Source organism: Taudactylus pleione, unplaced genomic scaffold (assembly GCF_031769625.1).
Source record: "Taudactylus pleione unplaced genomic scaffold, aTauple2 ptg001437l, whole genome shotgun sequence".
In the NCBI taxonomy this organism is placed as follows: Eukaryota; Metazoa; Chordata; class Amphibia; order Anura; family Myobatrachidae; genus Taudactylus; species Taudactylus pleione.
Genome location: NW_028285836.1, coordinates 426,408 through 444,292, shown reverse-complemented (window position 1 = coordinate 444,292; position 17,885 = coordinate 426,408).

Here is a 17,885-nt window from a genome sequence, read left to right as displayed (position 1 = left end):
CAGTAAATTAGGAGCCAGGTATCCAAGAGACAGAACTGCAACTCCCAACCAAACAGAAGATGCACCCCTATATTTGTGTCTTTTTCTCCTAGAAATGTTTTTTCATTTGGCCTGGTTCTATTTTCACCCATCCTTTCCTCCTCCTCCTTAATCTATACTTTCATTTCTTTGATTCATTGTTACCAAAAGAGAGCAGAGGATTTCAATGTCATTTAGAGCCTTGGAGTTATTATTTTTTTTCAATTCATCTCTATGTTATCAATTAACATATGCAGACTTCTTTCTCTTTCTCTCTGGGTGCATGATTTGTGAACGCACTGCCTCCTGCAAGCCTCTGCCACACCCACAAGCCAACTGGTAGCCTTCCTTTCTTCATTTCTTGTCTCGGCAGTTAATCAGATAGTCTAAAACCTTAATTGGAATGTTAACAGTGTTTATGGAATGTTCACACTGTCCACGGAATGTTCAGAACTCTACGGAATAGTCATACTGTCCACGGAATGTTCAGGAGTGGCTGCCATGCAGTCACCATGGCAATAGAATGTAAACAGTCAGCTAGCAGATTCTGCCACTATAACAACATTCTTCTATGATGTCACAATCTACTGCTGCTTATAACCATTGCACTTCCTCGGAGAAGCTTACTTGAGGGAGACAAACACCTCGAGATGCATCATATCACTGCTCGTTCTTGCAAATGGAGAAAATGAATGCCTCCAGCTGGTCCCAAGTTAAACAATCAGGGAAATTCAAGCGTTGCAAACCTAAAATATATTTTCAAAAGATGACAGAAATTTTCTGAATACATAATGTGAACTGCTCTAGCAAATTTGGCCTCAGTATAGAAATGTAACAAATACCCAATTTGTCAGAAGTAATGGTAAGCAATTCATGGCTCCAACAGTTGTATCCATGTGGTTACCCCCGCAATGGTGCGAAAAAGTAAAAACAGGAGACCTGATAATCAATTTCTAAATGGCATTGCAAAAGTGTCTTAGGGGTTGGATAGTCATGACACAAACAATAGAATATATTCATTATTTAATTAACCAACCCTCTGCAAATACATCCACTTTACAGGGACTTTGACTTTAGTCCCGGAATTAGGCCTAAATAGAGGCAGATAAATGGAGACAAGACATGGAGACACCAAAAGGTCAGTCCTCTTCTTCTCAGTTGTTTAATGAATGATATGAAGTGTTTATAAATGCAAAAGTGAAAGCAGATGAGTGCAGCAGCAGGTTGTATTCACATGTGATTGTAGAACAAGCACTGGGGGCATAGGCCCCATTTCTCCCCATCCCCTCAAAGCCAAATGGCCCCCATTGAAGGGAAAAAACTGAATCTTCAGGTCCCCCTTCACCGATGCTAGTGGGACCCTTGGACATACTTGATCCCTTGAGCAAATTTTTTATTTTTTTTTGTTTTTAAATGGTCTCCCTAATTTTAGTGGTATATGTTTTATACTACCCCTAATGGCATTTGAGTTTTCTGTTCACTTCTTCCACATGTTACATGGCTATGTATGTGATGTAACAAGGTGGGAGTTTGTTCCCAATCCTTGTGTTGGATGGGAGCCTTTTGGCTCCAGGGATGTCAAAGATGGGCTTTCTGGCTCTGAGTTGATGAAGAGAAATGAGGCTCATGTGCCCAGTGCATTTTTACAGTTTCTTGGATGATTGGAGCCAGGTGTAAAGCTATAGGGAGTGGTGCAGTCCCCTAGGTCACTTCAGGCCTAACACCATGAAGATGCACTGCTGCAGCCAATCGGTTTTGCTTGGTACTGTGTAAAAATCTACCTTGCCCCAATACAGGGAAGCCATAGTTGGAGACAGTAGTGGAGTGCATAACCACAATCTCAAGAGCATCACAGGTCCTATATACTTTTTTTATTGAAGCCTTAAATCTATGCTCCAATCACCCAGGAGAGTGTAAAAGCATGCTTTGCAAATAAGCACCATTTCTCTTTAAACCACGAAAGCCAAAAACCCACCATCACAGAGAGCAGGGCTGCACCTGACAGAGCAGCCAAACAGCACCTTAGATTCAGGGTTTTCAGGCTCTCTTATGTCTCAAAGCTTGGGGTTGCGCTTCTGATTTGTTACTTATCAGACACAAGCAGCTACCTCACATAGAGAGACATTGATAATTGCTGATGAACACAATGGGTAGTATAAATCATATGCTATTACAATTAGTGAGAGCTTTTCTTTAATAAAAAATAAATACATCTATATATATATTATAATTTGCAGTACATATCATATGCTAACCACCCATAATTCAATGCTTAAATGTTAACAAAGCAAATAGATAGTGCACACATTACTTCATTTCTAAGCATAAAGTTTAGCTGCAAAATATTTTGCATATATTCAAATTATTTCACAGCTTGTACAGTTTAAGTGTAAATGAAGTAATATTTGCACTGTTTGCCCACTTAGCTGACTTTAAAAGATTAAATATATGGTGATTAGCATATGGTAAGTATTATAAATGTAAACACATATACATTGATTTATAATGGTATATGATATAAAGTGGTTTCTAAAAAAGATTATTTATGCTTTGTTCTCAAGTATGGTCGGCTCATTGTGTCAGAGCTTGGGCTGGTAGTTAGAAACTGCAGCAGTAAATTAGGAGCCAGGTATCCAAGAGACAGAACTGCAACTCCCAACCAAACAGAAGATGCACCCCTATATTTGTGTCTTTTTCTCCTAGAAATGTTTTTTCATTTGGCCTGGTTCTATTTTCACCCATCCTTTCCTCCTCCTCCTTAATCTATACTTTCATTTCTTTGATTCATTGTTACCAAAAGAGAGCAGAGGATTTCAATGTCATTTAGAGCCTTGGAGTTATTATTTTTTTTCAATTCATCTCTATGTTATCAATTAACATATGCAGACTTCTTTCTCTTTCTCTCTGGGTGCATGATTTGTGAACGCACTGCCTCCTGCAAGCCTCTGCCACACCCACAAGCCAACTGGTAGCCTTCCTTTCTTCATTTCTTGTCTCGGCAGTTAATCAGATAGTCTAAAACCTTAATTGGAATGTTAACAGTGTTTATGGAATGTTCACACTGTCCACGGAATGTTCAGAACTCTACGGAATAGTCATACTGTCCACGGAATGTTCAGGAGTGGCTGCCATGCAGTCACCATGGCAATAGAATGTAAACAGTCAGCTAGCAGATTCTGCCACTATAACAACATTCTTCTATGATGTCACAATCTACTGCTGCTTATAACCATTGCACTTCCTCGGAGAAGCTTACTTGAGGGAGACAAACACCTCGAGATGCATCATATCACTGCTCGTTCTTGCAAATGGAGAAAATGAATGCCTCCAGCTGGTCCCAAGTTAAACAATCAGGGAAATTCAAGCGTTGCAAACCTAAAATATATTTTCAAAAGATGACAGAAATTTTCTGAATACATAATGTGAACTGCTCTAGCAAATTTGGCCTCAGTATAGAAATGTAACAAATACCCAATTTGTCAGAAGTAATGGTAAGCAATTCATGGCTCCAACAGTTGTATCCATGTGGTTACCCCCGCAATGGTGCGAAAAAGTAAAAACAGGAGACCTGATAATCAATTTCTAAATGGCATTGCAAAAGTGTCTTAGGGGTTGGATAGTCATGACACAAACAATAGAATATATTCATTATTTAATTAACCAATCCTCTGCAAATACATCCACTTTACAGGGACTTTGACTTTAGTCCCGGAATTAGGCCTAAATAGAGGCAGATAAATGGAGACAAGACATGGAGACACCAAAAGGTCAGTCCTCTTCTTCTCAGTTGTTTAATGAATGATATGAAGTGTTTATAAATGCAAAAGTGAAAGCAGATGAGTGCAGCAGCAGGTTGTATTCACATGTGATTGTAGAACAAGCACTGGGGGCATAGGCCCCATTTCTCCCCATCCCCTCAAAGCCAAATGGCCCCCATTGAAGGGAAAAAACTGAATCTTCAGGTCCCCCTTCACCGATGCTAGTGGGACCCTTGGACATACTTGATCCCTTGAGCAAATTTTTTATTTTTTTTTGTTTTTAAATGGTCTCCCTAATTTTAGTGGTATATGTTTTATACTACCCCTAATGGCATTTGAGTTTTCTGTTCACTTCTTCCACATGTTACATGGCTATGTATGTGATGTAACAAGGTGGGAGTTTGTTCCCAATCCTTGTGTTGGATGGGAGCCTTTTGGCTCCAGGGATGTCAAAGATGGGCTTTCTGGCTCTGAGTTGATGAAGAGAAATGAGGCTCATGTGCCCAGTGCATTTTTACAGTTTCTTGGATGATTGGAGCCAGGTGTAAAGCTATAGGGAGTGGTGCAGTCCCCTAGGTCACTTCAGGCCTAACACCATGAAGATGCACTGCTGCAGCCAATCGGTTTTGCTTGGTACTGTGTAAAAATCTACCTTGCCCCAATACAGGGAAGCCATAGTTGGAGACAGTAGTGGAGTGCATAACCACAATCTCAAGAGCATCACAGGTCCTATATACTTTTTTTATTGAAGCCTTAAATCTATGCTCCAATCACCCAGGAGAGTGTAAAAGCATGCTTTGCAAATAAGCACCATTTCTCTTTAAACCACGAAAGCCAAAAACCCACCATCACAGAGAGCAGGGCTGCACCTGACAGAGCAGCCAAACAGCACCTTAGATTCAGGGTTTTCAGGCTCTCTTATGTCTCAAAGCTTGGGGTTGCGCTTCTGATTTGTTACTTATCAGACACAAGCAGCTACCTCACATAGAGAGACATTGATAATTGCTGATGAACACAATGGGTAGTATAAATCATATGCTATTACAATTAGTGAGAGCTTTTCTTTAATAAAAAATAAATACATCTATATATATATTATAATTTGCAGTACATATCATATGCTAACCACCCATAATTCAATGCTTAAATGTTAACTAAGCAAATAGATAGTGCACACATTACTTCATTTATAAGCAGAAAGTTTAGCTGCAAAATATTTTGCATATATTCAAATTATTTCACAGCTTGTACAGTTTAAGTGTAAATGAAGTAATATTTGCACTGTTTGCCCACTTAGCTGACTTTAAAAGATTAAATATATGGTGATTAGCATATGGTAAGTATTATAAATGTAAACACATATACATTGATTTATAATGGTATATGATATAAAGTGGTTTCTAAAAAAGATTATTTATGCTTTGTTCTCAAGTATGGTCGGCTCATTGTGTCAGAGCTTGGGCTGGTAGTTAGAAACTGCAGCAGTAAATTAGGAGCCAGGTATCCAAGAGACAGAACTGCAACTCCCAACCAAACAGAAGATGCACCCCTATATTTGTGTCTTTTTCTCCTAGAAATGTTTTTTCATTTGGCCTGGTTCTATTTTCACCCATCCTTTCCTCCTCCTCCTTAATCTATACTTTCATTTCTTTGATTCATTGTTACCAAAAGAGAGCAGAGGATTTCAATGTCATTTAGAGCCTTGGAGTTATTATTTTTTTTCAATTCATCTCTATGTTATCAATTAACATATGCAGACTTCTTTCTCTTTCTCTCTGGGTGCATGATTTGTGAACGCACTGCCTCCTGCAAGCCTCTGCCACACCCACAAGCCAACTGGTAGCCTTCCTTTCTTCATTTCTTGTCTCGGCAGTTAATCAGATAGTCTAAAACCTTAATTGGAATGTTAACAGTGTTTATGGAATGTTCACACTGTCCACGGAATGTTCAGAACTCTACGGAATAGTCATACTGTCCACGGAATGTTCAGGAGTGGCTGCCATGCAGTCACCATGGCAATAGAATGTAAACAGTCAGCTAGCAGATTCTGCCACTATAACAACATTCTTCTATGATGTCACAATCTACTGCTGCTTATAACCATTGCACTTCCTCGGAGAAGCTTACTTGAGGGAGACAAACACCTCGAGATGCATCATATCACTGCTCGTTCTTGCAAATGGAGAAAATGAATGCCTCCAGCTGGTCCCAAGTTAAACAATCAGGGAAATTCAAGCGTTGCAAACCTAAAATATATTTTCAAAAGATGACAGAAATTTTCTGAATACATAATGTGAACTGCTCTAGCAAATTTGGCCTCAGTATAGAAATGTAACAAATACCCAATTTGTCAGAAGTAATGGTAAGCAATTCATGGCTCCAACAGTTGTATCCATGTGGTTACCCCCGCAATGGTGCGAAAAAGTAAAAACAGGAGACCTGATAATCAATTTCTAAATGGCATTGCAAAAGTGTCTTAGGGGTTGGATAGTCATGACACAAACAATAGAATATATTCATTATTTAATTAACCAACCCTCTGCAAATACATCCACTTTACAGGGACTTTGACTTTAGTCCCGGAATTAGGCCTAAATAGAGGCAGATAAATGGAGACAAGACATGGAGACACCAAAAGGTCAGTCCTCTTCTTCTCAGTTGTTTAATGAATGATATGAAGTGTTTATAAATGCAAAAGTGAAAGCAGATGAGTGCAGCAGCAGGTTGTATTCACATGTGATTGTAGAACAAGCACTGGGGGCATAGGCCCCATTTCTCCCCATCCCCTCAAAGCCAAATGGCCCCCATTGAAGGGAAAAAACTGAATCTTCAGGTCCCCCTTCACCGATGCTAGTGGGACCCTTGGACATACTTGATCCCTTGAGCAAATTTTTTATTTTTTTTTGTTTTTAAATGGTCTCCCTAATTTTAGTGGTATATGTTTTATACTACCCCTAATGGCATTTGAGTTTTCTGTTCACTTCTTCCACATGTTACATGGCTATGTATGTGATGTAACAAGGTGGGAGTTTGTTCCCAATCCTTGTGTTGGATGGGAGCCTTTTGGCTCCAGGGATGTCAAAGATGGGCTTTCTGGCTCTGAGTTGATGAAGAGAAATGAGGCTCATGTGCCCAGTGCATTTTTACAGTTTCTTGGATGATTGGAGCCAGGTGTAAAGCTATAGGGAGTGGTGCAGTCCCCTAGGTCACTTCAGGCCTAACACCATGAAGATGCACTGCTGCAGCCAATCGGTTTTGCTTGGTACTGTGTAAAAATCTACCTTGCCCCAATACAGGGAAGCCATAGTTGGAGACAGTAGTGGAGTGCATAACCACAATCTCAAGAGCATCACAGGTCCTATATACTTTTTTTATTGAAGCCTTAAATCTATGCTCCAATCACCCAGGAGAGTGTAAAAGCATGCTTTGCAAATAAGCACCATTTCTCTTTAAACCACGAAAGCCAAAAACCCACCATCACAGAGAGCAGGGCTGCACCTGACAGAGCAGCCAAACAGCACCTTAGATTCAGGGTTTTCAGGCTCTCTTATGTCTCAAAGCTTGGGGTTGCGCTTCTGATTTGTTACTTATCAGACACAAGCAGCTACCTCACATAGAGAGACATTGATAATTGCTGATGAACACAATGGGTAGTATAAATCATATGCTATTACAATTAGTGAGAGCTTTTCTTTAATAAAAAATAAATACATCTATATATATATTATAATTTGCAGTACATATCATATGCTAACCACCCATAATTCAATGCTTAAATGTTAACAAAGCAAATAGATAGTGCACACATTACTTCATTTATAAGCATAAAGTTTAGCTGCAAAATATTTTGCATATATTCAAATTATTTCACAGCTTGTACAGTTTAAGTGTAAATGAAGTAATATTTGCACTGTTTGCCCACTTAGCTGACTTTAAAAGATTAAATATATGGTGATTAGCATATGGTAAGTATTATAAATGTAAACACATATACATTGATTTATAATGGTATATGATATAAAGTGGTTTCTAAAAAAGATTATTTATGCTTTGTTCTCAAGTATGGTCGGCTCATTGTGTCAGAGCTTGGGCTGGTAGTTAGAAACTGCAGCAGTAAATTAGGAGCCAGGTATCCAAGAGACAGAACTGCAACTCCCAACCAAACAGAAGATGCACCCCTATATTTGTGTCTTTTTCTCCTAGAAATGTTTTTTCATTTGGCCTGGTTCTATTTTCACCCATCCTTTCCTCCTCCTCCTTAATCTATACTTTCATTTCTTTGATTCATTGTTACCAAAAGAGAGCAGAGGATTTCAATGTCATTTAGAGCCTTGGAGTTATTATTTTTTTTCAATTCATCTCTATGTTATCAATTAACATATGCAGACTTCTTTCTCTTTCTCTCTGGGTGCATGATTTGTGAACGCACTGCCTCCTGCAAGCCTCTGCCACACCCACAAGCCAACTGGTAGCCTTCCTTTCTTCATTTCTTGTCTCGGCAGTTAATCAGATAGTCTAAAACCTTAATTGGAATGTTAACAGTGTTTATGGAATGTTCACACTGTCCACGGAATGTTCAGAACTCTACGGAATAGTCATACTGTCCACGGAATGTTCAGGAGTGGCTGCCATGCAGTCACCATGGCAATAGAATGTAAACAGTCAGCTAGCAGATTCTGCCACTATAACAACATTCTTCTATGATGTCACAATCTACTGCTGCTTATAACCATTGCACTTCCTCGGAGAAGCTTACTTGAGGGAGACAAACACCTCGAGATGCATCATATCACTGCTCGTTCTTGCAAATGGAGAAAATGAATGCCTCCAGCTGGTCCCAAGTTAAACAATCAGGGAAATTCAAGCGTTGCAAACCTAAAATATATTTTCAAAAGATGACAGAAATTTTCTGAATACATAATGTGAACTGCTCTAGCAAATTTGGCCTCAGTATAGAAATGTAACAAATACCCAATTTGTCAGAAGTAATGGTAAGCAATTCATGGCTCCAACAGTTGTATCCATGTGGTTACCCCCGCAATGGTGCGAAAAAGTAAAAACAGGAGACCTGATAATCAATTTCTAAATGGCATTGCAAAAGTGTCTTAGGGGTTGGATAGTCATGACACAAACAATAGAATATATTCATTATTTAATTAACCAACCCTCTGCAAATACATCCACTTTACAGGGACTTTGACTTTAGTCCCGGAATTAGGCCTAAATAGAGGCAGATAAATGGAGACAAGACATGGAGACACCAAAAGGTCAGTCCTCTTCTTCTCAGTTGTTTAATGAATGATATGAAGTGTTTATAAATGCAAAAGTGAAAGCAGATGAGTGCAGCAGCAGGTTGTATTCACATGTGATTGTAGAACAAGCACTGGGGGCATAGGCCCCATTTCTCCCCATCCCCTCAAAGCCAAATGGCCCCCATTGAAGGGAAAAAACTGAATCTTCAGGTCCCCCTTCACCGATGCTAGTGGGACCCTTGGACATACTTGATCCCTTGAGCAAATTTTTTATTTTTTTTTGTTTTTAAATGGTCTCCCTAATTTTAGTGGTATATGTTTTATACTACCCCTAATGGCATTTGAGTTTTCTGTTCACTTCTTCCACATGTTACATGGCTATGTATGTGATGTAACAAGGTGGGAGTTTGTTCCCAATCCTTGTGTTGGATGGGAGCCTTTTGGCTCCAGGGATGTCAAAGATGGGCTTTCTGGCTCTGAGTTGATGAAGAGAAATGAGGCTCATGTGCCCAGTGCATTTTTACAGTTTCTTGGATGATTGGAGCCAGGTGTAAAGCTATAGGGAGTGGTGCAGTCCCCTAGGTCACTTCAGGCCTAACACCATGAAGATGCACTGCTGCAGCCAATCGGTTTTGCTTGGTACTGTGTAAAAATCTACCTTGCCCCAATACAGGGAAGCCATAGTTGGAGACAGTAGTGGAGTGCATAACCACAATCTCAAGAGCATCACAGGTCCTATATACTTTTTTTATTGAAGCCTTAAATCTATGCTCCAATCACCCAGGAGAGTGTAAAAGCATGCTTTGCAAATAAGCACCATTTCTCTTTAAACCACGAAAGCCAAAAACCCACCATCACAGAGAGCAGGGCTGCACCTGACAGAGCAGCCAAACAGCACCTTAGATTCAGGGTTTTCAGGCTCTCTTATGTCTCAAAGCTTGGGGTTGCGCTTCTGATTTGTTACTTATCAGACACAAGCAGCTACCTCACATAGAGAGACATTGATAATTGCTGATGAACACAATGGGTAGTATAAATCATATGCTATTACAATTAGTGAGAGCTTTTCTTTAATAAAAAATAAATACATCTATATATATATTATAATTTGCAGTACATATCATATGCTAACCACCCATAATTCAATGCTTAAATGTTAACTAAGCAAATAGATAGTGCACACATTACTTCATTTATAAGCAGAAAGTTTAGCTGCAAAATATTTTGCATATATTCAAATTATTTCACAGCTTGTACAGTTTAAGTGTAAATGAAGTAATATTTGCACTGTTTGCCCACTTAGCTGACTTTAAAAGATTAAATATATGGTGATTAGCATATGGTAAGTATTATAAATGTAAACACATATACATTGATTTATAATGGTATATGATATAAAGTGGTTTCTAAAAAAGATTATTTATGCTTTGTTCTCAAGTATGGTCGGCTCATTGTGTCAGAGCTTGGGCTGGTAGTTAGAAACTGCAGCAGTAAATTAGGAGCCAGGTATCCAAGAGACAGAACTGCAACTCCCAACCAAACAGAAGATGCACCCCTATATTTGTGTCTTTTTCTCCTAGAAATGTTTTTTCATTTGGCCTGGTTCTATTTTCACCCATCCTTTCCTCCTCCTCCTTAATCTATACTTTCATTTCTTTGATTCATTGTTACCAAAAGAGAGCAGAGGATTTCAATGTCATTTAGAGCCTTGGAGTTATTATTTTTTTTCAATTCATCTCTATGTTATCAATTAACATATGCAGACTTCTTTCTCTTTCTCTCTGGGTGCATGATTTGTGAACGCACTGCCTCCTGCAAGCCTCTGCCACACCCACAAGCCAACTGGTAGCCTTCCTTTCTTCATTTCTTGTCTCGGCAGTTAATCAGATAGTCTAAAACCTTAATTGGAATGTTAACAGTGTTTATGGAATGTTCACACTGTCCACGGAATGTTCAGAACTCTACGGAATAGTCATACTGTCCACGGAATGTTCAGGAGTGGCTGCCATGCAGTCACCATGGCAATAGAATGTAAACAGTCAGCTAGCAGATTCTGCCACTATAACAACATTCTTCTATGATGTCACAATCTACTGCTGCTTATAACCATTGCACTTCCTCGGAGAAGCTTACTTGAGGGAGACAAACACCTCGAGATGCATCATATCACTGCTCGTTCTTGCAAATGGAGAAAATGAATGCCTCCAGCTGGTCCCAAGTTAAACAATCAGGGAAATTCAAGCGTTGCAAACCTAAAATATATTTTCAAAAGATGACAGAAATTTTCTGAATACATAATGTGAACTGCTCTAGCAAATTTGGCCTCAGTATAGAAATGTAACAAATACCCAATTTGTCAGAAGTAATGGTAAGCAATTCATGGCTCCAACAGTTGTATCCATGTGGTTACCCCCGCAATGGTGCGAAAAAGTAAAAACAGGAGACCTGATAATCAATTTCTAAATGGCATTGCAAAAGTGTCTTAGGGGTTGGATAGTCATGACACAAACAATAGAATATATTCATTATTTAATTAACCAACCCTCTGCAAATACATCCACTTTACAGGGACTTTGACTTTAGTCCCGGAATTAGGCCTAAATAGAGGCAGATAAATGGAGACAAGACATGGAGACACCAAAAGGTCAGTCCTCTTCTTCTCAGTTGTTTAATGAATGATATGAAGTGTTTATAAATGCAAAAGTGAAAGCAGATGAGTGCAGCAGCAGGTTGTATTCACATGTGATTGTAGAACAAGCACTGGGGGCATAGGCCCCATTTCTCCCCATCCCCTCAAAGCCAAATGGCCCCCATTGAAGGGAAAAAACTGAATCTTCAGGTCCCCCTTCACCGATGCTAGTGGGACCCTTGGACATACTTGATCCCTTGAGCAAATTTTTTATTTTTTTTTGTTTTTAAATGGTCTCCCTAATTTTAGTGGTATATGTTTTATACTACCCCTAATGGCATTTGAGTTTTCTGTTCACTTCTTCCACATGTTACATGGCTATGTATGTGATGTAACAAGGTGGGAGTTTGTTCCCAATCCTTGTGTTGGATGGGAGCCTTTTGGCTCCAGGGATGTCAAAGATGGGCTTTCTGGCTCTGAGTTGATGAAGAGAAATGAGGCTCATGTGCCCAGTGCATTTTTACAGTTTCTTGGATGATTGGAGCCAGGTGTAAAGCTATAGGGAGTGGTGCAGTCCCCTAGGTCACTTCAGGCCTAACACCATGAAGATGCACTGCTGCAGCCAATCGGTTTTGCTTGGTACTGTGTAAAAATCTACCTTGCCCCAATACAGGGAAGCCATAGTTGGAGACAGTAGTGGAGTGCATAACCACAATCTCAAGAGCATCACAGGTCCTATATACTTTTTTTATTGAAGCCTTAAATCTATGCTCCAATCACCCAGGAGAGTGTAAAAGCATGCTTTGCAAATAAGCACCATTTCTCTTTAAACCACGAAAGCCAAAAACCCACCATCACAGAGAGCAGGGCTGCACCTGACAGAGCAGCCAAACAGCACCTTAGATTCAGGGTTTTCAGGCTCTCTTATGTCTCAAAGCTTGGGGTTGCGCTTCTGATTTGTTACTTATCAGACACAAGCAGCTACCTCACATAGAGAGACATTGATAATTGCTGATGAACACAATGGGTAGTATAAATCATATGCTATTACAATTAGTGAGAGCTTTTCTTTAATTAAAAAATAAATACATCTATATATATATTATAATTTGCAGTACATATCATATGCTAACCACCCATAATTCAATGCTTAAATGTTAACAAAGCAAATAGATAGTGCACACATTACTTCATTTATAAGCAGAAAGTTTAGCTGCAAAATATTTTGCATATATTCAAATTATTTCACAGCTTGTACAGTTTAAGTGTAAATGAAGTAATATTTGCACTGTTTGCCCACTTAGCTGACTTTAAAAGATTAAATATATGGTGATTAGCATATGGTAAGTATTATAAATGTAAACACATATACATTGATTTATAATGGTATATGATATAAAGTGGTTTCTAAAAAAGATTATTTATGCTTTGTTCTCAAGTATGGTCGGCTCATTGTGTCAGAGCTTGGGCTGGTAGTTAGAAACTGCAGCAGTAAATTAGGAGCCAGGTATCCAAGAGACAGAACTGCAACTCCCAACCAAACAGAAGATGCACCCCTATATTTGTGTCTTTTTCTCCTAGAAATGTTTTTTCATTTGGCCTGGTTCTATTTTCACCCATCCTTTCCTCCTCCTCCTTAATCTATACTTTCATTTCTTTGATTCATTGTTACCAAAAGAGAGCAGAGGATTTCAATGTCATTTAGAGCCTTGGAGTTATTATTTTTTTTCAATTCATCTCTATGTTATCAATTAACATATGCAGACTTCTTTCTCTTTCTCTCTGGGTGCATGATTTGTGAACGCACTGCCTCCTGCAAGCCTCTGCCACACCCACAAGCCAACTGGTAGCCTTCCTTTCTTCATTTCTTGTCTCGGCAGTTAATCAGATAGTCTAAAACCTTAATTGGAATGTTAACAGTGTTTATGGAATGTTCACACTGTCCACGGAATGTTCAGAACTCTACGGAATAGTCATACTGTCCACGGAATGTTCAGGAGTGGCTGCCATGCAGTCACCATGGCAATAGAATGTAAATAGTCAGCTAGCAGATTCTGCCACTATAACAACATTCTTCTATGATGTCACAATCTACTGCTGCTTATAACCATTGCACTTCCTCGGAGAAGCTTACTTGAGGGAGACAAACACCTCGAGATGCATCATATCACTGCTCGTTCTTGCAAATGGAGAAAATGAATGCCTCCAGCTGGTCCCAAGTTAAACAATCAGGGAAATTCAAGCGTTGCAAACCTAAAATATATTTTCAAAAGATGACAGAAATTTTCTGAATACATAATGTGAACTGCTCTAGCAAATTTGGCCTCAGTATAGAAATGTAACAAATACCCAATTTGTCAGAAGTAATGGTAAGCAATTCATGGCTCCAACAGTTGTATCCATGTGGTTACCCCCGCAATGGTGCGAAAAAGTAAAAACAGGAGACCTGATAATCAATTTCTAAATGGCATTGCAAAAGTGTCTTAGGGGTTGGATAGTCATGACACAAACAATAGAATATATTCATTATTTAATTAACCAACCCTCTGCAAATACATCCACTTTACAGGGACTTTGACTTTAGTCCCGGAATTAGGCCTAAATAGAGGCAGATAAATGGAGACAAGACATGGAGACACCAAAAGGTCAGTCCTCTTCTTCTCAGTTGTTTAATGAATGATATGAAGTGTTTATAAATGCAAAAGTGAAAGCAGATGAGTGCAGCAGCAGGTTGTATTCACATGTGATTGTAGAACAAGCACTGGGGGCATAGGCCCCATTTCTCCCCATCCCCTCAAAGCCAAATGGCCCCCATTGAAGGGAAAAAACTGAATCTTCAGGTCCCCCTTCACCGATGCTAGTGGGACCCTTGGACATACTTGATCCCTTGAGCAAATTTTTTATTTTTTTTTGTTTTTAAATGGTCTCCCTAATTTTAGTGGTATATGTTTTATACTACCCCTAATGGCATTTGAGTTTTCTGTTCACTTCTTCCACATGTTACATGGCTATGTATGTGATGTAACAAGGTGGGAGTTTGTTCCCAATCCTTGTGTTGGATGGGAGCCTTTTGGCTCCAGGGATGTCAAAGATGGGCTTTCTGGCTCTGAGTTGATGAAGAGAAATGAGGCTCATGTGCCCAGTGCATTTTTACAGTTTCTTGGATGATTGGAGCCAGGTGTAAAGCTATAGGGAGTGGTGCAGTCCCCTAGGTCACTTCAGGCCTAACACCATGAAGATGCACTGCTGCAGCCAATCGGTTTTGCTTGGTACTGTGTAAAAATCTACCTTGCCCCAATACAGGGAAGCCATAGTTGGAGACAGTAGTGGAGTGCATAACCACAATCTCAAGAGCATCACAGGTCCTATATACTTTTTTTATTGAAGCCTTAAATCTATGCTCCAATCACCCAGGAGAGTGTAAAAGCATGCTTTGCAAATAAGCACCATTTCTCTTTAAACCACGAAAGCCAAAAACCCACCATCACAGAGAGCAGGGCTGCACCTGACAGAGCAGCCAAACAGCACCTTAGATTCAGGGTTTTCAGGCTCTCTTATGTCTCAAAGCTTGGGGTTGCGCTTCTGATTTGTTACTTATCAGACACAAGCAGCTACCTCACATAGAGAGACATTGATAATTGCTGATGAACACAATGGGTAGTATAAATCATATGCTATTACAATTAGTGAGAGCTTTTCTTTAATAAAAAATAAATACATCTATATATATATTATAATTTGCAGTACATATCATATGCTAACCACCCATAATTCAATGCTTAAATGTTAACAAAGCAAATAGATAGTGCACACATTACTTCATTTATAAGCAGAAAGTTTAGCTGCAAAATATTTTGCATATATTCAAATTATTTCACAGCTTGTACAGTTTAAGTGTAAATGAAGTAATATTTGCACTGTTTGCCCACTTAGCTGACTTTAAAAGATTAAATATATGGTGATTAGCATATGGTAAGTATTATAAATGTAAACACATATACATTGATTTATAATGGTATATGATATAAAGTGGTTTCTAAAAAAGATTATTTATGCTTTGTTCTCAAGTATGGTCGGCTCATTGTGTCAGAGCTTGGGCTGGTAGTTAGAAACTGCAGCAGTAAATTAGGAGCCAGGTATCCAAGAGACAGAACTGCAACTCCCAACCAAACAGAAGATGCACCCCTATATTTGTGTCTTTTTCTCCTAGAAATGTTTTTTCATTTGGCCTGGTTCTATTTTCACCCATCCTTTCCTCCTCCTCCTTAATCTATACTTTCATTTCTTTGATTCATTGTTACCAAAAGAGAGCAGAGGATTTCAATGTCATTTAGAGCCTTGGAGTTATTATTTTTTTTCAATTCATCTCTATGTTATCAATTAACATATGCAGACTTCTTTCTCTTTCTCTCTGGGTGCATGATTTGTGAACGCACTGCCTCCTGCAAGCCTCTGCCACACCCACAAGCCAACTGGTAGCCTTCCTTTCTTCATTTCTTGTCTCGGCAGTTAATCAGATAGTCTAAAACCTTAATTGGAATGTTAACAGTGTTTATGGAATGTTCACACTGTCCACGGAATGTTCAGAACTCTACGGAATAGTCATACTGTCCACGGAATGTTCAGGAGTGGCTGCCATGCAGTCACCATGGCAATAGAATGTAAACAGTCAGCTAGCAGATTCTGCCACTATAACAACATTCTTCTATGATGTCACAATCTACTGCTGCTTATAACCATTGCACTTCCTCGGAGAAGCTTACTTGAGGGAGACAAACACCTCGAGATGCATCATATCACTGCTCGTTCTTGCAAATGGAGAAAATGAATGCCTCCAGCTGGTCCCAAGTTAAACAATCAGGGAAATTCAAGCGTTGCAAACCTAAAATATATTTTCAAAAGATGACAGAAATTTTCTGAATACATAATGTGAACTGCTCTAGCAAATTTGGCCTCAGTATAGAAATGTAACAAATACCCAATTTGTCAGAAGTAATGGTAAGCAATTCATGGCTCCAACAGTTGTATCCATGTGGTTACCCCCGCAATGGTGCGAAAAAGTAAAAACAGGAGACCTGATAATCAATTTCTAAATGGCATTGCAAAAGTGTCTTAGGGGTTGGATAGTCATGACACAAACAATAGAATATATTCATTATTTAATTAACCAACCCTCTGCAAATACATCCACTTTACAGGGACTTTGACTTTAGTCCCGGAATTAGGCCTAAATAGAGGCAGATAAATGGAGACAAGACATGGAGACACCAAAAGGTCAGTCCTCTTCTTCTCAGTTGTTTAATGAATGATATGAAGTGTTTATAAATGCAAAAGTGAAAGCAGATGAGTGCAGCAGCAGGTTGTATTCACATGTGATTGTAGAACAAGCACTGGGGGCATAGGCCCCATTTCTCCCCATCCCCTCAAAGCCAAATGGCCCCCATTGAAGGGAAAAAACTGAATCTTCAGGTCCCCCTTCACCGATGCTAGTGGGACCCTTGGACATACTTGATCCCTTGAGCAAATTTTTTATTTTTTTTTGTTTTTAAATGGTCTCCCTAATTTTAGTGGTATATGTTTTATACTACCCCTAATGGCATTTGAGTTTTCTGTTCACTTCTTCCACATGTTACATGGCTATGTATGTGATGTAACAAGGTGGGAGTTTGTTCCCAATCCTTGTGTTGGATGGGAGCCTTTTGGCTCCAGGGATGTCAAAGATGGGCTTTCTGGCTCTGAGTTGATGAAGAGAAATGAGGCTCATGTGCCCAGTGCATTTTTACAGTTTCTTGGATGATTGGAGCCAGGTGTAAAGCTATAGGGAGTGGTGCAGTCCCCTAGGTCACTTCAGGCCTAACACCATGAAGATGCACTGCTGCAGCCAATCGGTTTTGCTTGGTACTGTGTAAAAATCTACCTTGCCCCAATACAGGGAAGCCATAGTTGGAGACAGTAGTGGAGTGCATAACCACAATCTCAAGAGCATCACAGGTCCTATATACTTTTTTTATTGAAGCCTTAAATCTATGCTCCAATCACCCAGGAGAGTGTAAAAGCATGCTTTGCAAATAAGCACCATTTCTCTTTAAACCACAAAAGCCAAAAACCCACCATCACAGAGAGCAGGGCTGCACCTGACAGAGCAGCCAAACAGCACCTTAGATTCAGGGTTTTCAGGCTCTCTTATGTCTCAAAGCTTGGGGTTGCGCTTCTGATTTGTTACTTATC